This window comes from Patagioenas fasciata, unplaced genomic scaffold (assembly GCF_037038585.1).
Source record: "Patagioenas fasciata isolate bPatFas1 unplaced genomic scaffold, bPatFas1.hap1 Unplaced_227, whole genome shotgun sequence".
NCBI lineage: Eukaryota > Metazoa > Chordata > Aves > Columbiformes > Columbidae > Patagioenas > Patagioenas fasciata.
The window spans coordinates 44,412-61,641 of NW_027288652.1; the positions used below are offsets into that span (position 1 = coordinate 44,412).

At 60.1% G+C, this 17,230-nt stretch overlaps 1 long non-coding RNA gene across 1 annotated transcript in view; it reads right to left on the reverse strand.

Annotated features, from left to right (window-relative positions):
* Positions 1–3,649: 3,649 nt before the first annotated feature.
* LOC139826802 (uncharacterized) overlaps positions 3,650–17,230 on the reverse strand; it is a 36,394-nt gene continuing 22,813 nt past the window's right edge. Inside the window, exon 3 of the long non-coding RNA XR_011736938.1 lies at positions 3,650–3,940. This is a non-coding gene — a long non-coding RNA (uncharacterized lncRNA). The remainder of the gene's footprint in view (positions 3,941–17,230) is intronic.

The following is a 17,230-nucleotide window of genomic DNA, read 5'->3' on the forward strand; positions in this document are numbered from 1 at the left end:
TCCATTGTGGCACCATGAGGATGCCCTTTGTCCCCGGGACCCATTGTGACATCCTGGGGACCCCCTTTGTCCCCAGGGCCCATTTTGGCACCACAGGGACGCCCTTTGTCACTGGGGCCCATTGTGACATCCCAGGACACCCCTTGTCTCCAGGGCCCATTGTGATATTCAGGGAACTGCTATTTGTCCCCAGGGTCCATTGTGACATCCCAGGGCACCCCCTTGTCCCCAGGGCCCTTTGTGACATTCAGGGGACCCCTCTTTGTCCCCAGGGCCCGTTGTTGCATCCTGGGGTCCCCCCTTGTCCCCAGGGCCCATTTTGACATTCAGGAGAGCCCTCTTTGTCCCCAGGGCCTGTTGTGACATCCTGGGGACCCCCTTTGTCACTGGGGCCCATTGTGACATCCCAGGACCCCCCTTTGTCTGCAGGTCCCATTGTGACATTCAGGGGACCCCACTTTGTCCCCTGGGCCCACTGTGACGTCCTAGGACCTCCCTTTGTCCCCAGGGCCCATTGTGACATCTGGTGGACCCCCTTGTCCCCAGGGCCCATCGTGGAACCGTGGGGACCCTCCTTGTCACTAGGGCCCATTGTGACACCATGGGGACCACCCTTTTCTCCCCAGTGCCCATTGTGACATCCTGGGGACCCCACTTGTCCCCAGAGCCCATTATCACATCCTTGGGACCCCTGTGTCCCCAGGGCCCATTGTGACGTCCCAGGACCCCCCATTGTCCCCAGGGTGCATTGTGACACCGTGGGGACCCCCTCTTTCCCCAGAGCCCATTGTGACATCCTGGGGAGCCCCCTTTGTCCCCAGGGCCCATTGTGACATTTCTGGACCCCCCACTGTCTCCAGGGCCCATTGTGAACATCCTGGGGACCCCTCTTTGTCCCCAGGGCCCATTGTGACATCCTGGGCTGCCCCGTATGTCACCAGGGCCCATTTTGACACCGTGGGGACCCCCTGTTGTCCTCAGGGCCCATTGTGACATCCCAGGACCCCCAATTGTCCCCAGGGCCCATTGTGACACCATGGGGAACCCTCTTGTCACTGGGGATGCATTGTGACACAATGGGGACCCCACGTTTGTCTCAAGTGCCCATTGTGACATCCTGGGGACCCCCTTTATCCCCAGGACCCCTTGTGACGTCCCAGGACCCCATTTGTCCCCAGGGCCCATTGTGACATCCCAGGGCCCCACTTTGTCCCCAGGGCCCATTGTTACAGGGTGGGACCCCCCTTGTCCCCAGGGCCCATTGTGACATCCTGGTGACTCCCTTTGTCCCCAGGGCCCATTGTGGCACCATGGGGACCCCCTTTGTCCCCAGGGCCCATTGTGACATCCCAGGACCCCACTTTGCCTTAGAAGGTCACTGATCGGACTACTGGTACATCCTGACTCTGCTTTCTCAATAAACATTGAAGAACACCTGGGGTTTGTTTGCTCCAAGGGAAAACTTCCCTCCCACGGTTCCTGGTTCCCGGTCCTGTTTCCCGGTCCGGTTTGGCTTCGCTATCAGAACAGCTGCTGCCTCCACAGCCGCGCTCGAAGTCCCCGTTGTGACACCGGGATGGCGGGAGAAGGGGGGTGGCGGGGGCGGCAGCGGCGGCGATTGGATGGGGGCAGTCGGGGCTGGGTGGACAAGCGGCGGCTGCTGCGGCTCCTCAGGCAGCGACAGCAGCAGCGATCGGGGGGACGTGGGGGGCGGACAAGCGGCGGCTGCTGCGGCTCCTCAGGCAGCGACAGCAGCAGCGATCGGGGGGACGTGGGGGGGCGGACAAGCGGCGGCTGCTGCGGCTCCTCAGGCAGCGACAGCAGCAGCGATCGGGGGGACGTGGGGGGGCGGACAAGCGGCGGCTGCTGCGGCTCCTCAGGCAGCGACAGCAGCAGCGATCGGGGGGACGTGGGGGGGCGGACAAGCGGCGGCTGCTGCGGCTCCTCAGGCAGCGACAGCAGCAGCGATCGGGGGGACGTGGGGGGGCGGACAAGCGGCGGCTGCTGCGGCTCCTCAGGCAGCGACAGCAGCAGCGATCGGGGGGACGTGGGGGGGCGGACAAGCGGCGGCTCCTGCGGCTCCTCAGGCAGCGACAGCAGCAGCGATCGGGGGGACGTGGGGGGGCGGACAAGCGGCGGCTCCTGCGGCTCCTCAGGCAGCGACAGCAGCAGCGATCGGGGGGACGTGGGGGGCGGACAAGCGGCGGCTCCTGCGGCTCCTCAGGCAGCGACAGCAGCAGCGATCGGGGGGACGTGGGGGGCGGACAAGCGGCGGCTCCTCCGGCCGCAGCCAGGACGTGGCTTCGCCGGCACCGGGGCCCGAGACCGCGCGCTGTGGGGCTGCGGGGCGGGTGTGGGGCCGGGGGGCTCCGGGGGTCCGAATAGTGACCTTCTAAGACAAAGTGGGGTCCTGGGATGTCACAATGGGCCCCAGTGACAAAGAGGGTCCCCATGGTGCCACAATGGGCCCTGGGAACAAAGAGGGGTCCCCTGAATGTCACAATGGTCCCTGGGGACAAGGGGGGTCCTACCCTGTAGTAATGGGCCCTGGGGACAAACTGGGGTCCTGGGATATCACAATGGGCCCTGGGGACAAACGGGGTGCCCAGGATGTCATAATGGGCCCAGGGGACAAAGAGGAGTCCCCAGGATGTGACATTAGGCCCTAGGGGAAAGAGGGGTCCCCAGGATGTCACAATGGCCTCTGGGGACTATGAGGGGTCCTGGGACGTCACAATGGGTCCTGGGGATAAAGGAGGTCCCCAGGATGTCACAATAGACCCTGGGGACAAGGGGGGTCTCCAGGATGTCACAATGGGCACCTGAGACAAAGAGGGGGTCCCCATTGTGTCACAATGCATCCCCAGTGACAAGGGGGTTCCCCATGGTGTCACAATGGGCCTTGGGGACAATTGGGGGTCCTGGGATGTCACTATGGGCCCTGGGGACAAAGGGAGGTTGCCAGGATGTCACAATGGGCCCTGGGGACAATGAGGGGTTCTGGGACGGCACAATGGGCCCTGGGCACAACTGGGGGGTCCTTAGATGGGGGGTCCTTATGTGGGGGGTGATGGTTAAAGTGTAAGTATGGAGAAGCTTGGCAGATTGATTATATTACACTTCCACAAACACGTCAAGGTAAGCGTTATGTACTTACAATGGTGGAAGCAACCACTGGATGGTTGGAAACATCTGCCGTACCTCATGCTACAGCCCGAAATACCATCTTGGGCCTTGAGAAGCAAGTCCTTTGGCGGCACGGTACGCCAGAAAGAATTGAATCAGACAATGGTACTCATTTCAAAAACAGTATTATAGACAATTGGGCCAAAGAACATGGTATTGAGTGGGTATATCATATTGCATATCATGCACCAGCCTCTGGGAAAACTGAAAGGTGCAATGGTTTGTTAAAAACTACACTAAAGGCACTTGGTGGTGGAGCCTTTAAAAACTGGGATTCACATTTAGCAAAAGCCACTTGGTTGGGCAACACCAGGGGATCAACCAATCGAGCCGGGCCTGCCCAATCAGAAATTCTATGGACTGTAGAAGGAGATAAAGTCCCTGTAGTACACATGAAAAATATGTTAGGAAAGGCAGTCTGGGTTCCTCCTGCCTCAGGCACAGGCAAACCTATTCGTGGGATTGTTTTTGCCCAGGGACCTGGCAGCACCTGGTGGGTGATGCTCAAGGATGGAGAAGTTCGGTGTGCACCTCAAGGGGATTTGATTTTAGGTGAAAATGTGCAATGCTGAACTGTACGATGTGAATTGCCGCACTAACAATGTTTAATAAGTGTCTTTCAGATCAAGACAATGGCGATGAAACCAGCGCTGGCTTCTTCGAGTGGCGCCCGACACCTTCTTGGAAGTTGGTGTCCTTAACCCACAAACAGGGGCCATGAGATGCACTTGGACCATTTTCCCTCCCTCGGAGACTGTGGTGACAAAATGAACTTAATGAACTTTTCAAAGGATGGTCCACTGATTAATTACTCCTGTGTATATATGTACATATGTATATATATATATATAGTAGTAGTGATTAATTAGATTGTATTGATAGATTGTATTGATAAGGTTTAAGTATTCAGTGAATGTCATATTATAAGGGGTGGAATGTCCTGGTTTTGTTAAAAAACAAGTTTCTCTTTTAGTGAATTTGCCTGTCAGCTCAAGCTTCATATCAGCTGCATTTTCCTGGAGAACCGGACACATGTTTTGGCAAACCCAGCAATGGAATGAAAACTTATTGATAAGCACGGATGCACATCTCGCGAGAGGGGCAACGAGAAACCGGTGACCAACTGTGTATAACATTCCGTTCACGTGAATGCTTCATATAAAAGTGGGAGATCACGAGGATCTCGGCCCTTTTCTCCTCATGGATGACATTAGGAGAGGACCTTGCTGGTCGTCCCTGCGAACGGAGGCCTAGTGAGAGACTGAATCCAGCTCCGGTTGGCTACAGAGTCTAATCCAGGACTTTGGGTGCTGGCTCTGCAGTTGCTGAGACTTACAAGATTGGTTTTGTATATTTTGTATTATTTTCCCTGTTCTTATCAGTAGCATCAGTAAAACATCTTTAACTTTTCCAACTCTCTTCCCTCTGTGCTTCTTCCCCTCCCAATCGCCTGTGCTGAGTGGGAAGGGGGAGAGGGACAGGAAAAAGGGGGAATTGGGGGGGGAGAGGACGTTGACAACACATCTGGCAGGGTTTGATTGTCACCCCGCAATCCTAACCCTCGACAGGGACAAAGAGGGTCCTGGGATGTCACAATGGGCCCTGGGGACAAAGGGCGGTCCTCAGGATATCACAATGGGCCCTGGGGACAAAGGGTGGTCGCCAGGATATCACAATGGGCTCTGGTGACAATGGGGTCCCCAGGATGTCACAATGGGCCCTGGGGACAAGTTGGGGTCCCCTGAATTTCACAATGGGCCCTGGGGACAAAGAGGGCTCCCCAGCATATCACAATGGGCCCTGGGGACAATGGGGGGTCCTGGGACGTGACAATGGGCCCTGGGGACAAGGGGGGGTCCCCAGGATGTCACAATGGGCTCTGGGGACAAGGAGGGTCCCCAGGATGTCACAATGGGCGCTGGGGACAAAGAGAGTCCCCAGCATGTCACAATGGGCCCTGGGGACAAAGGGGGTCCCCACGGTATCAGAATGGGCCCTGGGGACAAAGGGGGGTCCCCTGAATGTCACAATGGGCCCTGGGGACAATGGGGGGTCCTGGGATGTCTCAATGAGCCCTGCGGACAAGGGTGGTACCCACGGTGTCACAATGGGCCCTGGGCACAAGGGGGGTCCCCATAGTGTCACAATGGGCCCTGGGGACAATGGGGGGTCCTGGGACGTCACAATGGGCCCTGGGGACAAGGGGGGGTCCCCAGGATGTCACAATGGGCCCTGGGGACAAAGAGGGGTCCCCTGAATGTCACAATGGGCCCTGGGGACAAGGGGGTGCAGTGGATGTCACAATGGGCCCTGGGGACAATGGGGGGTGTCCAGGATGTCAGAATGAGTCCTGAGGACAAGGGGGTTCCCCATGGTGTCACAATGGGTCCCCAGTGACAAGGAGGGGTCCCCATGGTGTCACAATAGGCCCTGGGGACAAAGTGGGGTCCAAGAATGTCACAATGGGCCCTGGGGACAAAAGGGGTTGCCATGGTGCCACAATGGGCCCTGGGGTCAAAGGGGGTCCCCATGGTGCTACAATGGGCCCTGGGGACAAAGGGGGGTCCTGTGATGTCACAATGGGCCCTGGGGACAAAGGGGGTGTCCCCATGGTGCCACAACGGGCCCTGCGAGCAAGGGGGTGGCCAGGATGTCACAATGGGTCCTGGGGAAAATGGGGGGTGCCCAGGATGTCACAATGGACCCTGAGGACAAGCGGGGGTCTCCATGGTGTCACAATGGGCCCCAGTGACAAAGGGGGTCCCTTGAATTTCACAATAGGTCCTGCGGACAATGGGGGGTCCTGGGACGTCACAATGGGCCCTGGGGACAAGGAGGGATCCCCAGGATGTCACAATGGGCCCTGGGGACAATGGGGGGTCCTGGGACGTCACAATGGGCCCTGGGGATAAGGGGGGGTCCCCAGGATGTCACAATGGGCCCTGGGGACAAAGAGGGGTTCCCTGAATGTCACAATGAGCTCTGGGGACAAGGGGGTGCAGAGGATGTCACAATGGGCCCTGGGGACAATGGGGGGTCCTGGGATGTCACAATGGGCCCTGGGGACAAGGAGGGATCCCCAGGATGTCACAATGGGCCCTGGGGACAATGGGGGGTCCTGGGACGTCACAATGGGCCCGGGGGACAAGGAGGGATTCCCAAAATGTCACAATGGGCCCTGGGGACAAAGTAAGGTCCTGGGATGTCACAATGGGCCCTGGGGACAAGGGGGGGTCCCCAGGATGTCACAATGGGCCTTGGGAACAAGGGGGTCCCCCAGATATCACAATGGGCCCTGGGGACAATGTAAGGTCCTGGGCTGTCACAATGGACCCTGAGGACAAGGGGGGTCCCCAGGATGTCACAATGAAGTCTTGGGACAAAGGGGTCCCCAGGATGTCACAATGGGCCCTGGAGACCAGGTGGGGTCCTGGGATGTCACAATGAGCCCCAGTGACAAAGGGGGTCCCTATGGTGCCACAATGGGCCCTGGGGACAAAGGGGGTCCCCTGGATGTCACAATGGGCTCTGGGGACAAGGAGGGTCCCCAGGATGTCACAATGGGCCCTGGGAACAAAGAGCATCCCCAGCATGTCACAATGGGCCCTGGGGACAAAGGGGGTCCCCACGGTATCAGAATGGGCCCTAGGGACAAGGGGGGTCCTCTGAATGTCACAATGGGCCCTGGGGACAATGGGGGGTCCTGGGACCTCACAATGGGCCCTGAGGACAATGGTGGGTCCCCTGAATGTCAAAATGGGCCCTGGGGACAAAGGGGGGTCCGCAGGATGTCACAATGGGCACTGGGGACAAAGGGGGGGTCCCCAGGATGTTACAATGGGCCCTAGGGACAATGTGGGGTCCTGGGATTTCACAATGGGCCCCAGTGACAAAGGGGGTCCCCTGAATGTCACAATGGGTCCTGGGGACAATGGGGGGTCCTGCGACGTCACAATGGGCCCTGGGGACAAGGAGGGATTCCCAAAATGTCACAATGGGCCCTGGGGACAAGGGGGTGTCCCCAGGATGTCACAATGGGCCCTGCGGACAAGGGTGGTACCCACGGTGTCACAATGGGCACTGGGCACAAGGAGGGGTCCCTATAGTGTCACAATGGGTCCTGGGGACAAGTGGGGTCCCCTGAAAGTCACAATGGGCCCTTGGGACAATGTGGGGTCCTGGGATCTCACAATGGGCCCCAATGACAAACGGGGGCCCCTGAATGTCACAATGGGCCCTGGGGACAATGGGGGGTCCTAGGACGTCACAATGGGCCCTGGGGACAAAGGGCGGTCCTCAGGATATCACAATGGGCCCTGGGGACAAAGGGTGGTCGCCAGGATATCACAATGGGCTCTGGTGACAATGGGGTCCCCAGGATGTCACAATGGGCCCTGGGGACAACAGGCGGTCCTGGCATGTCACAATGGGCCCTGGGGACAAAGAGTGTCCCCAGGATATCAGAATGAGCCCTGAGAACAAGTTGGGGTCCCCTGAATTTCACAATGGGCCCTGGGGACAAAGGGGGGTCCTGGGACGTCACAATGGGCCCTGGGGACAATGGGGGGTCGTGGGACGTCACAATGGGCCCTGGGGACAAGGGGGGGTCCCCAGGATGTCACAATGGGCCCTGGGGACAAAGAGGGGTCCCCTGAATGTCACAATGGGCCCTGGGGACAAGGGGGTGCAGTGAATGTCACAATGGGCCCTGGGGACAATGGGGGGTGTCCAGGATGTCAGAATGAGTCCTGAGGACAAGGCGAGGTCCCCATGGTGTCACAATGGTTCCCCAGTGACAAGGAGGGATCCCCATGGTGTCACAATAGGCCCTGGGGACAAAGTGGGGTCCAAGAATGTCACAATGGGCCCTGGGGACAAAGGGGGTCCCCATGGTGCTACAATGGGCCCTGGGGACAAAGGGGGGTCCTGGGATGTCACAATGGGCCCTGGGGACAAAGAGGGTGTCCCCATGGTGCCACAATGGGCCCTGGGAGCAAGGGGGTGGCCAGGATGTCACAATGGACCCTGAGGACAAGCAGGGGTCTCCATGGTGTCACAATGGGCCCCAGTGACAAAGGGGGTCCCCTGAATGTCACAATAGGTCCTGGGGACAATGGGGGGTCCTGGGACGTCACAATGGGCCCTGGGGACAAGGAGGGATCCCCAGGATGTCACAATGGGCCCTGGGGACAATGGGGGGTCCTGGGACGTCACAATGAGCCCTGGGGACAAGGGGGCGTCCCCAGGATGTCACAATGGGCCCTGGGGACAAAGAGGGGTCCCCTGAATGTCACAATGGGCCCTGGGGACAAGGGGGTGCCGAGGATGTCACAATGGGCCCTGGGGACAATGGAGGGTCCTGGGCTGTCACATTGGACCCTGAGGACAAGGGGGGTCCCCAGGATGTCACAATGAATTCTTGGGACAAAGGGGGTCCCCAGGATTTCAAAATGCGCCCGTGGGACCAGGGCGGGTCCTGGGATGTCACAATGGGCCCCAGTGACAAAGGGGGTCCCTATGGTGCCACAATGGGCCCTGGGGACAAATGGGCTCCCCTGGATGTAACAATGGGCTCTGGGGACAAGGAGGGTCCCCAGGATGTCACAATGGGCCCTGGGGACAAAGAGCGTCCCCAGCATGTCACAATGGGCCCTGGGGACAAAGGGGGTCCCCACCTTATCAGAATGGGCCCTGGGGACAAAGGGGGGTCCCCTGAATGTCACAATGGGCCCTGGGGACAGTGGGGGGTCCTGGGATGTCTCAATGAGCCCTGCAGACAAGGGTGGTACCCACGGTGTCACAATGGGCCCTGGGCACAAGGGGGGGTCCCCATAGTGTCACAATGGGCCCTGTGGACAATGGGGGGTCCTGGGACATCACAATGGGCCCTGGGGACAAGGGGGGGTCCCCAGGATGTCACAATGGGCCCTGGGGACAAAGAGGGGTCCCCTGAATGTCACAATGGGCCCTGGGGACAAGGGGGTGCAGTGGATGTCACAATGGGCCCTGGGGACAATGTGGGGTGTCCAGGATGTGAGAATGAGTCCTGAGGACAAGGGGGGTCCCCATAGTGTCATAATGGGTCCCCAGTGAGAAGGACGGGTCCCCATGGTGTCACAATGTGGCCCAGTGACAAATGGGGGTCCCCTGAATGTCACAATAGGTCCTGGGGACAATGGGGGGTCCTGGGACGTCACAATGGGCCCTGGGGACAAGGAGGGATCTCCAGGATGTCACAATGGGCCCTGGGGACAAGGAGGGATCCCCAGGATGTCACAATGGGCCCTGGGGACAAAGAGGGGTCCCCTGAATGTCACAATGGGCCCTGGGGACAAGGGGGTGCAGAAGATGTCACAATGGGCCCTGGGGACAATGGGGGTCCTCGGACATCACTATGGGCCCTGAAGACAAGGAGGGATCCCCAGGATGTCACAATAGGCCCTGGGGACAATGGGGGGTCCTGGAATGTCACAATGGCCCCCAGTGACAAAGGGGTTCCCCATGGTGTCATAATGGGCCCTGGGGACGAAAGGGGTCCCCAGGATTTCACAATAGCACTGGGGACAAAGGGGGGTCATGGGATGTCACAATGGCCTCCAGTGACAAAGAGGGGCCTCATGGTGCCACAATGGGCCCTGGGGACAAAGGGGGTCCCCTGGATGTCACAATGGGCTCTGGGGACAAGGAGGGTCCCCAGGATGTCACAATGGGCCCTGGGGACAAAGGGGGGTCCCCTGAATGTCACAATGGGCCCTGGGGACAATGGGGGGTCCTGGGACGTCACAATGGGCCCTGGGGACAAGGGGGTGCAGAGGATGTCACAATGGGCCCTGGGGACAATGTCAGGTCCTGGGACGTCACAATGGGCTCTGGGGACAAGGGGGGGTCCCCAGGATGTCACAATGGGCCCTGGGGACAAAGAGGGGTCCCCTGAATGTCACAATGGGCCCTGGGGACAAGGGGGTGCAGTGGATGTCACAATGGGCCCTGGGGACAATGGGGGGTGTCCAGGATGTCAGAATGAGTCCTGAGGACAAGGGGGGGTCCCCATGGTGTCACAATGGGTCCCCAGTGACAAGGAGGGGTCCCCATGGTGTCACAATAGGCCCTGGGGACAAAGTGGGGTCCAAGAATGTCACAATGGGCCCTGGGGACAAAAGGGGTTGCCATGGTGCCACAATGGGCCCTGGGGTCAAAGGGGGTCCCCATGGTGCTACAATGGGCCCTGGGGACAAAGGGGGGTCCTGGGACGTCACAATGGGCCCTGGGGACAAGGAGGGATCCCCAGGATGTCACAATGGGCCCTGGGGACAAGGGGGTGCCGAGGATGTCACAATGGGCCCTGGGGACAAAGGGGGGGTCCCCATGGTGTCACAATGGGCCCAAGTGACAAGGAGGGTCCCCACGGTGCCACGATGGGTCCTGGGGACAAGGGCGTCCCCCAGATGTCACAACGGGCCCTGGGGACAATGGGGTTGCCCAGGATGTCACAATGGGCCCTGGGGACAATGGGAGTCTCCAAGGTGTCAGAACGAGCCCTGGGGTCAAAGTGGAATCCTGGAATGTCGCAATGGCCCCCAGTGACAAAGGGGTTCCCCATGGTGCCACAATGGGCCCTGGGGACAAAAGGGGTCCCCAGGATTTCACAATAGCACTGGGGACAAAGGGGGTCATGGGATGTCACAATGGGTCCTGGGGAAAATGGGGGGTGCCCAGGATGTCACAATGGACTCTGAGGACAAGCGGGGGTCTCCATGGTGTCACAATGGGCCCCAGTGACAAAGGGGGTCCCCTGAATGTCACAATAGGTCCTGGGGACAATGGGGGGTCCTGGGACGTCACAATGGGCTCTGGGGACAAGGAGGGATCCCCAGGATGTCACAATGGGCCCTGGGGACAATGGGGGTTCCTGGGACGTCACAATGGGCCCTGGGGACAAGGGGGGGTCCCCAGGATGTCACAATGGGCCCTGGGGACAAAGAGGGGTTCCCTGAATGTCACAATGAGCTCTGGGGACAAGGGGGTGCAGAGGATGTCACAATGGGCCCTGGGGACAATGGGGGGTCCTGGGACGTCACAATGGGCCCGGGGGACAAGGAGGGATTCCCAAAATGTCACAATGGGCCCTGGGGACAATGGGGGGTCCTGGGATGTCACAATGGGCCCTGGGGACAAGGGTGGGTCCCCAGGATGTCACAATGGGCCTTGGGAACAAGGGGGTCCCCCAGATATCACAATGGGCCCTGGGGACAATGTAAGGTCCTGGGCTGTCACAATGGACCCTGAGGACAAGGGGGGTCCCCAGGATGTCACAATGAAGTCTTGGGACAAAGGGGTCCCTATGGTGCCACAATGGGCCCTGGGGACAAAGGGGGACCCCTGGATGTCACAATGGGCTCTGGGGACAAGGAGGGTCCCCAGGATGTCACAATGGGCCCTGGGAACAAAGAGCATCCCCAGCATGTCACAATGGGCCCTGGGGACAAAGGGCGTCCCCACGGTGTCAGAATGGGCCCTGGGGACAAGTTGGGTCCCCTGAATGTCACAATGGGCCCTGGGGACAATGGGGGGTCCTGGGATGTCACAATGAGCCCTGCAGACAAGGGTGGTACCCACAGTGTCACAATAGGCCCTGGGCACAAGGGGGGGTCCCCATAGTGTCACAATTGACCCTGGGGACAAGGGGGTGCCGAGGATGTCACAATGGGCCCTGGGGACAATGGGGGGTCCTGGGACCTCACAATGGGCCCTGAGGACAATGGTGGGTCCCCTGAATGTCAAAATGGGCCCTGGGGACAAAGGGGGGTCCGCAGGATGTCACAATGGGCCCTGGGGACAATGTGGGGTCCTGGGATTTCACAATGGGCCCCAGTGACAAAGGGGGTCCCCTGAATGTCACAATGGGTCCTGGGGACAATGGGGGGTCCTGGGACGTCACAATGGGCCCTGGGGACAAGGAGGGATTCCCAAAATGTCACAATGGGCCCTGGGGACAAGGGGGTGTCCCCAGGATGTCACAATGGGCCCTGGGGACAAGGGTGGTACCCACGGTGTCACAATGGGCACTGGGCACAAGGAGGGGTCCCTATAGTGTCACAATGGGTCCTGGGGAAAAGTGGAGTCCCCTGAAAGTCACAATGGGCCCTTGGGACAATGTGGGGTCCTGGGATCTCACAATGGGCCCCAATGACAAACGGGGGCCCCTGAATGTCACAATGGGCCCTGGGGACAATGGGGGGTCCTGGGACGTCACAATGGGCCCTGGGGACAAAGGGCGGACCTCAGGATATCACAATGGGCCCTGGGGACAAAGGGTGGTCACCAGGATATCACAATGGGCTCTGGTGACAATGGGGTCCCCAGGATGTCACAATGGGCCCTGGGGACAACAGGCGGTCCTGGGATGTCACAATGGGCCCTGGGGACAAAGAGTGTCCCCAGGATATCAGAATGGGCCCTGAGGACAAGTTGGGGTCCCCTGAATTTCACAATGGGCCCTGGGGACAAAGAGGGCTCCCCAGCATATCACAATGGGCCCTGGAGACAATGGGGGGTCCTGGGACGTCACAATGGGCCCTGGGGACAAGGAGGGATCCACAGGATGTCACAATGGGCCCTGGGGACAATGGGGGGTCCTGGGACGTCACAATGGGCCCTGGGGACAAGGGGGGGTCCCCAGGATGTCACAATGGGCCCTGGGGACAAAGAGGGGTCCCCTGAATGTCACAATGGGCCCTGGGGACAAGGGGGAGCAGTGGATGTCATAATGGGCCCTGGGGACAATGGGGGGCGTCCAGGATGTGAGAATGAGTCCTGAGGACAAGGCGGGGTCCCCATGGTGTCACAATGGGTCCCCAGTGACAAGGAGGGGTCCCCATGGTGTCACAATAGGCCCTGGGGACAAAGTGGGGTCAAAGAATGTCACAATGGGCCCTGGGGACAAAAGGGGTTGCCATAGTGCCACAATGGGCCCTGGGGTCAAAGGGGGTCCCCATGGTGCTACAATGGGCCCTGGGGACAAAGGGGGTGTCCCCATGGTGCCACAACGGGCCCTGGGAGCAAGGGGGTGGCCAGGATTTCACAATGGACCCTGAGGACAAGCGGGGGTCTCCATGGTGTCACAATGGGCCCCAGTGACAAAGGGGGTCCCCTGAATGTCACAATAGGTCCTGGGGACAATGGGGGGTCCTGGGACGTCACAATGGGCCCTGGGGACAAGGGGGGGTCCCCAGGATGTCACAATGGCCCCTGGGGACAAAGAGCCGTCCCCTGAATGTTACAATGGGCCCTGGGGACAAGGGGGTGCAGTGGATGTCACAATGGGCCCTGGGGACAATGTGGGGTGTCCAGGATGTGAGAATGAGTCCTGAGGACAAGGGGGGTCCCCATGGTGTCATAATGGGTCCCCAGTGACAAGGAGGGGTCCCCATGGTGTCACAATGGGCCCCAGTGACAAAGGGGGTCCCCTGAATGTCACAATAGGTCCTGGGGACAATGGGGGGTCCTGGGACGTCACAATGGGCCCTGGGGACAAGGAGGGATCTCCAGGATGTCACAATAAGCCCTGGGGACAAGGAGGGATCCCCAGGATGTCACAATGGGCCCTGGGGACAAAGAGGGGTCCCCTGAATGTCACAATGGGCCCTGGGGACAAGGGGGTGCAGAGGATGTCACAATGGGCCCTGGGGACAATGGGGGTCCTCGGACATCACCATGGGCCCTGAAGACAAGGAGGGATCCCCAGGATGTCACAATGGGCCCTGGGGACAATGGGGGGTCCTGGAATGTCACAATGGCCCCCAGTGACAAAGGGGTTCCCCATGGTGTCATAATGGGCCCTGGGGACGAAAGGGGTCCCCAGGATTTCACAATAGCACTGGGGACAAAGGGGGTCATGGGATGTCACAATGGCCTCCGCTGACAAAGAGGGGCCTCATGGTGCCACAATGGGCCCTGGGGACAAAGGGGGTCCCCTGGATGTCACAATGGGCTCTGGGGACAAGGAGGGTCCCCAGGATGTCACAATGGGCCCTGGGGACAAAGAGCGTCCCCAGCATGTCACAATGGGCCCTGGGGACAAGGGGCGTCCCCACGGTATCAGAATGGGCCCTGGGGACAAAGGGGGGTCCCCTGAATGTCACAATGGGCCCTGGGGACAATGGGGGGTCCTGGGACGTCACAATGGGCCCTGGGGACAAGGGGGTGCAGAGGATGTCACAATGGGCCCTGGGGACAATGTCAGGTCCTGGGACGTCACAATGGGCCCTGGGGACAAGGGGGGGTCCCCAGGATGTCACAATGGGCCCTGGGGACAAAGAGGGGTCCCCTGAATGTCACAATGGGCCCTGGGGACAAGGGGGTGCATTGGATGTCACAATGGGCCCTGGGGACAATTGGGGGTGTCCAGGATGTCAGAATGAGTCCTGAGGACAAGGGGGGGTCCCCATGGTGTCACAATGGGTCCCCAGTGACAAGGAGGGGTCCCCATGGTGTCACAATAGGCCCTGGGGACAAAGTGGGGTCCAAGAATGTCACAATGGGCCCTGGGGACAAAAGGGGTTGCCATGGTGCCACAATGGGCCCTGGGGTCAAAGGGGGTCCCCATGGTGCTACAATGGGCCCTGGGGACAAAGGGGGGTCCTGGGACGTCACAATGGGCCCTGGGGACAAGGAGGGATCCCCAGGATGTCACAATGGGCCCTGGGGACAATGGTAGGTCCCCTGAATGTCACAATGGGCACTGGGGACAAAGGGGGGGTCCCCATGGTGTCACAATGGGCCCAAGTGACAAGGAGGGTCCCCACGGTGCCACGATGGGTCCTGGGGACAAGGGCGTCCCCCAGATGTCACAACGGGCCCTGGGGACAATGGGGTTGCCCAGGATGTCACAATGGGCCCTGGGGACAATGGGAGTCTCCAAGGTGTCAGAACGAGCCCTGGGGTCAAAGTGGAATCCTGGAATGTCACAATGGCCCCCAGTGACAAAGGGGTTCCCCATGGTGCCACAATGGGCCCTGGGGACAAAAGGGGTCCCCAGGATTTCACAATAGCACTGGGGACAAAGGGGGTCATGGGATGTCACAATGGGTCCTGGGGAAAATGGGGGGTGCCCAGGATGTCACAATGGACCCTGAGGACAAGCGGGGGACTCCATGGTGTCACAATGGGCCCCAGTGACAAAGGGGGTCCCCTGAATGTCACAATAGGTCCTGGGGACAATGGGGGGTCCTGGGACGTCACAATGGGCTCTGGGGACAAGGAGGGATCCCCAGGATGTCACAATGGGCCCTGGGGACAATGGGGGTTCCTGGGACGTCACAATGGGCCCTGGGGACAAGGGGGGGTCCCCAGGATGTCACAATGGGCCCTGGGGACAAAGAGGGGTTCCCTGAATGTCACAATGAGCTCTGGGGACAAGGGGGTGCAGAGGATGTCACAATGGGCCCTGGGGACAATGGGGGTCCTCGGACATCACCATGGGCCCTGAAGACAAGGAGGGATCCCCAGGATGTCACAATGGGCCCTGGGGACAATGGGGGGTCCTGGAATGTCACAATGGCCCCCAGTGACAAAGGGGTTCCCCATGGTGTCATAATGGGCCCTGGGGACGAAAGGGGTCCCCAGGATTTCACAATAGCACTGGGGACAAAGGGGGGTCATGGGATGTCACAATGGCCTCCGGTGACAAAGAGGGGCCTCATGGTGCCACAATGGGCCCTGGGGACAAAGGGGGTCCCCTGGATGTCACAATGGGCTCTGGGGACAAGGAGGGTCCCCAGGATGTCACAATGGGCCCTGGGGACAAAGAGCGTCCCCAGCATGTCACAATGGGCCCTGGGGACAAGGGGCGTCCCCACGGTGTCAGAATGGGCCCTAGGGACAAAGGGGGGTCCCCTGAATGTCACAATGGGCCCTGGGGACAATGGGGGGTCTTGGGACGTCACAATGGGCCCTGGGGACAAGGGGGTGCAGAGGATGTCACAATGGGCCCTGGGGACAATGTCAGGTCCTGGGACGTCACAATGGGCCCTGGGGACAAGGGGGGGTCCCCAGGATGTCACAATGGGCCCTGGGGACAAAGAGGGGTCCCCTGAATGTCACAATGGGCCCTGGGGACAAGGGGGTGCATTGGATGTCACAATGGGCCCTGGGGACAATGGGGGGTGTCCAGGATGTCAGAATGAGTCCTGAGGACAAGGGGGGGTCCCCATGGTGTCACAATGGGTCCCCAGTGACAAGGAGGGGTCCCCATGGTGTCACAATAGGCCCTGGGGACAAAGTGGGGTCCAAGAATGTCACAATGGGCCCTGGGGACAAATGGGGTTGCCATGGTGCCACAATGGGCCCTGGGGTCAAAGGGGGTCCCCATGGTGCTACAATGGGCCCTGGGGACAAAGTGGGGTCCTGGGACGTCACAATGGGCCCTGGGGACAAGGAGGGATCCCCAGGATGTCACAATGGGCCCTGGGGACAAGGGGGTGCCGAGGATGTCACAATGGGCCCTGGGGACAATGGTAGGTCCCCTGAATGTCACAATGGGCACTGGGGACAAAGGGGGGGTCCCCATGGTGTCACAATGGGCCCAAGTGACAAGGAGGGTCCCCACGGTGCCACGATGGGTCCTGGGGACAAGGGCGTCCCCCAGATGTCACAATGGGCCCTGGGGACAATGGGGTTGCCCAGGATGTCACAATGGGCCCTGGGGACAATGGGAGTCTCCAAGGTGTCAGAACGAGCCCTGGGGTCAAAGTGGAATCCTGGAATGTCACAATGGCCCCCAGTGACAAAGGGGTTCCCCATGGTGCCACAATGGGCCCTGGGGACAAAAGGGGTCCCCAGGATTTCACAATAGCACTGGGGACAAAGGGGGTCATGGGATGTCACAATGGGTCCTGGGGAAAATGGGGGGTGCCCAGGATGTCACAATGGACCCTGAGGACAAGCGGGGGTCTCCATGGTGTCACAATGGGCCCCAGTGACAAAGGGGGTCCCCTGAATGTCACAATAGGTCCTGGGGACAATGGGGGGTCCTGGGACGTCACAA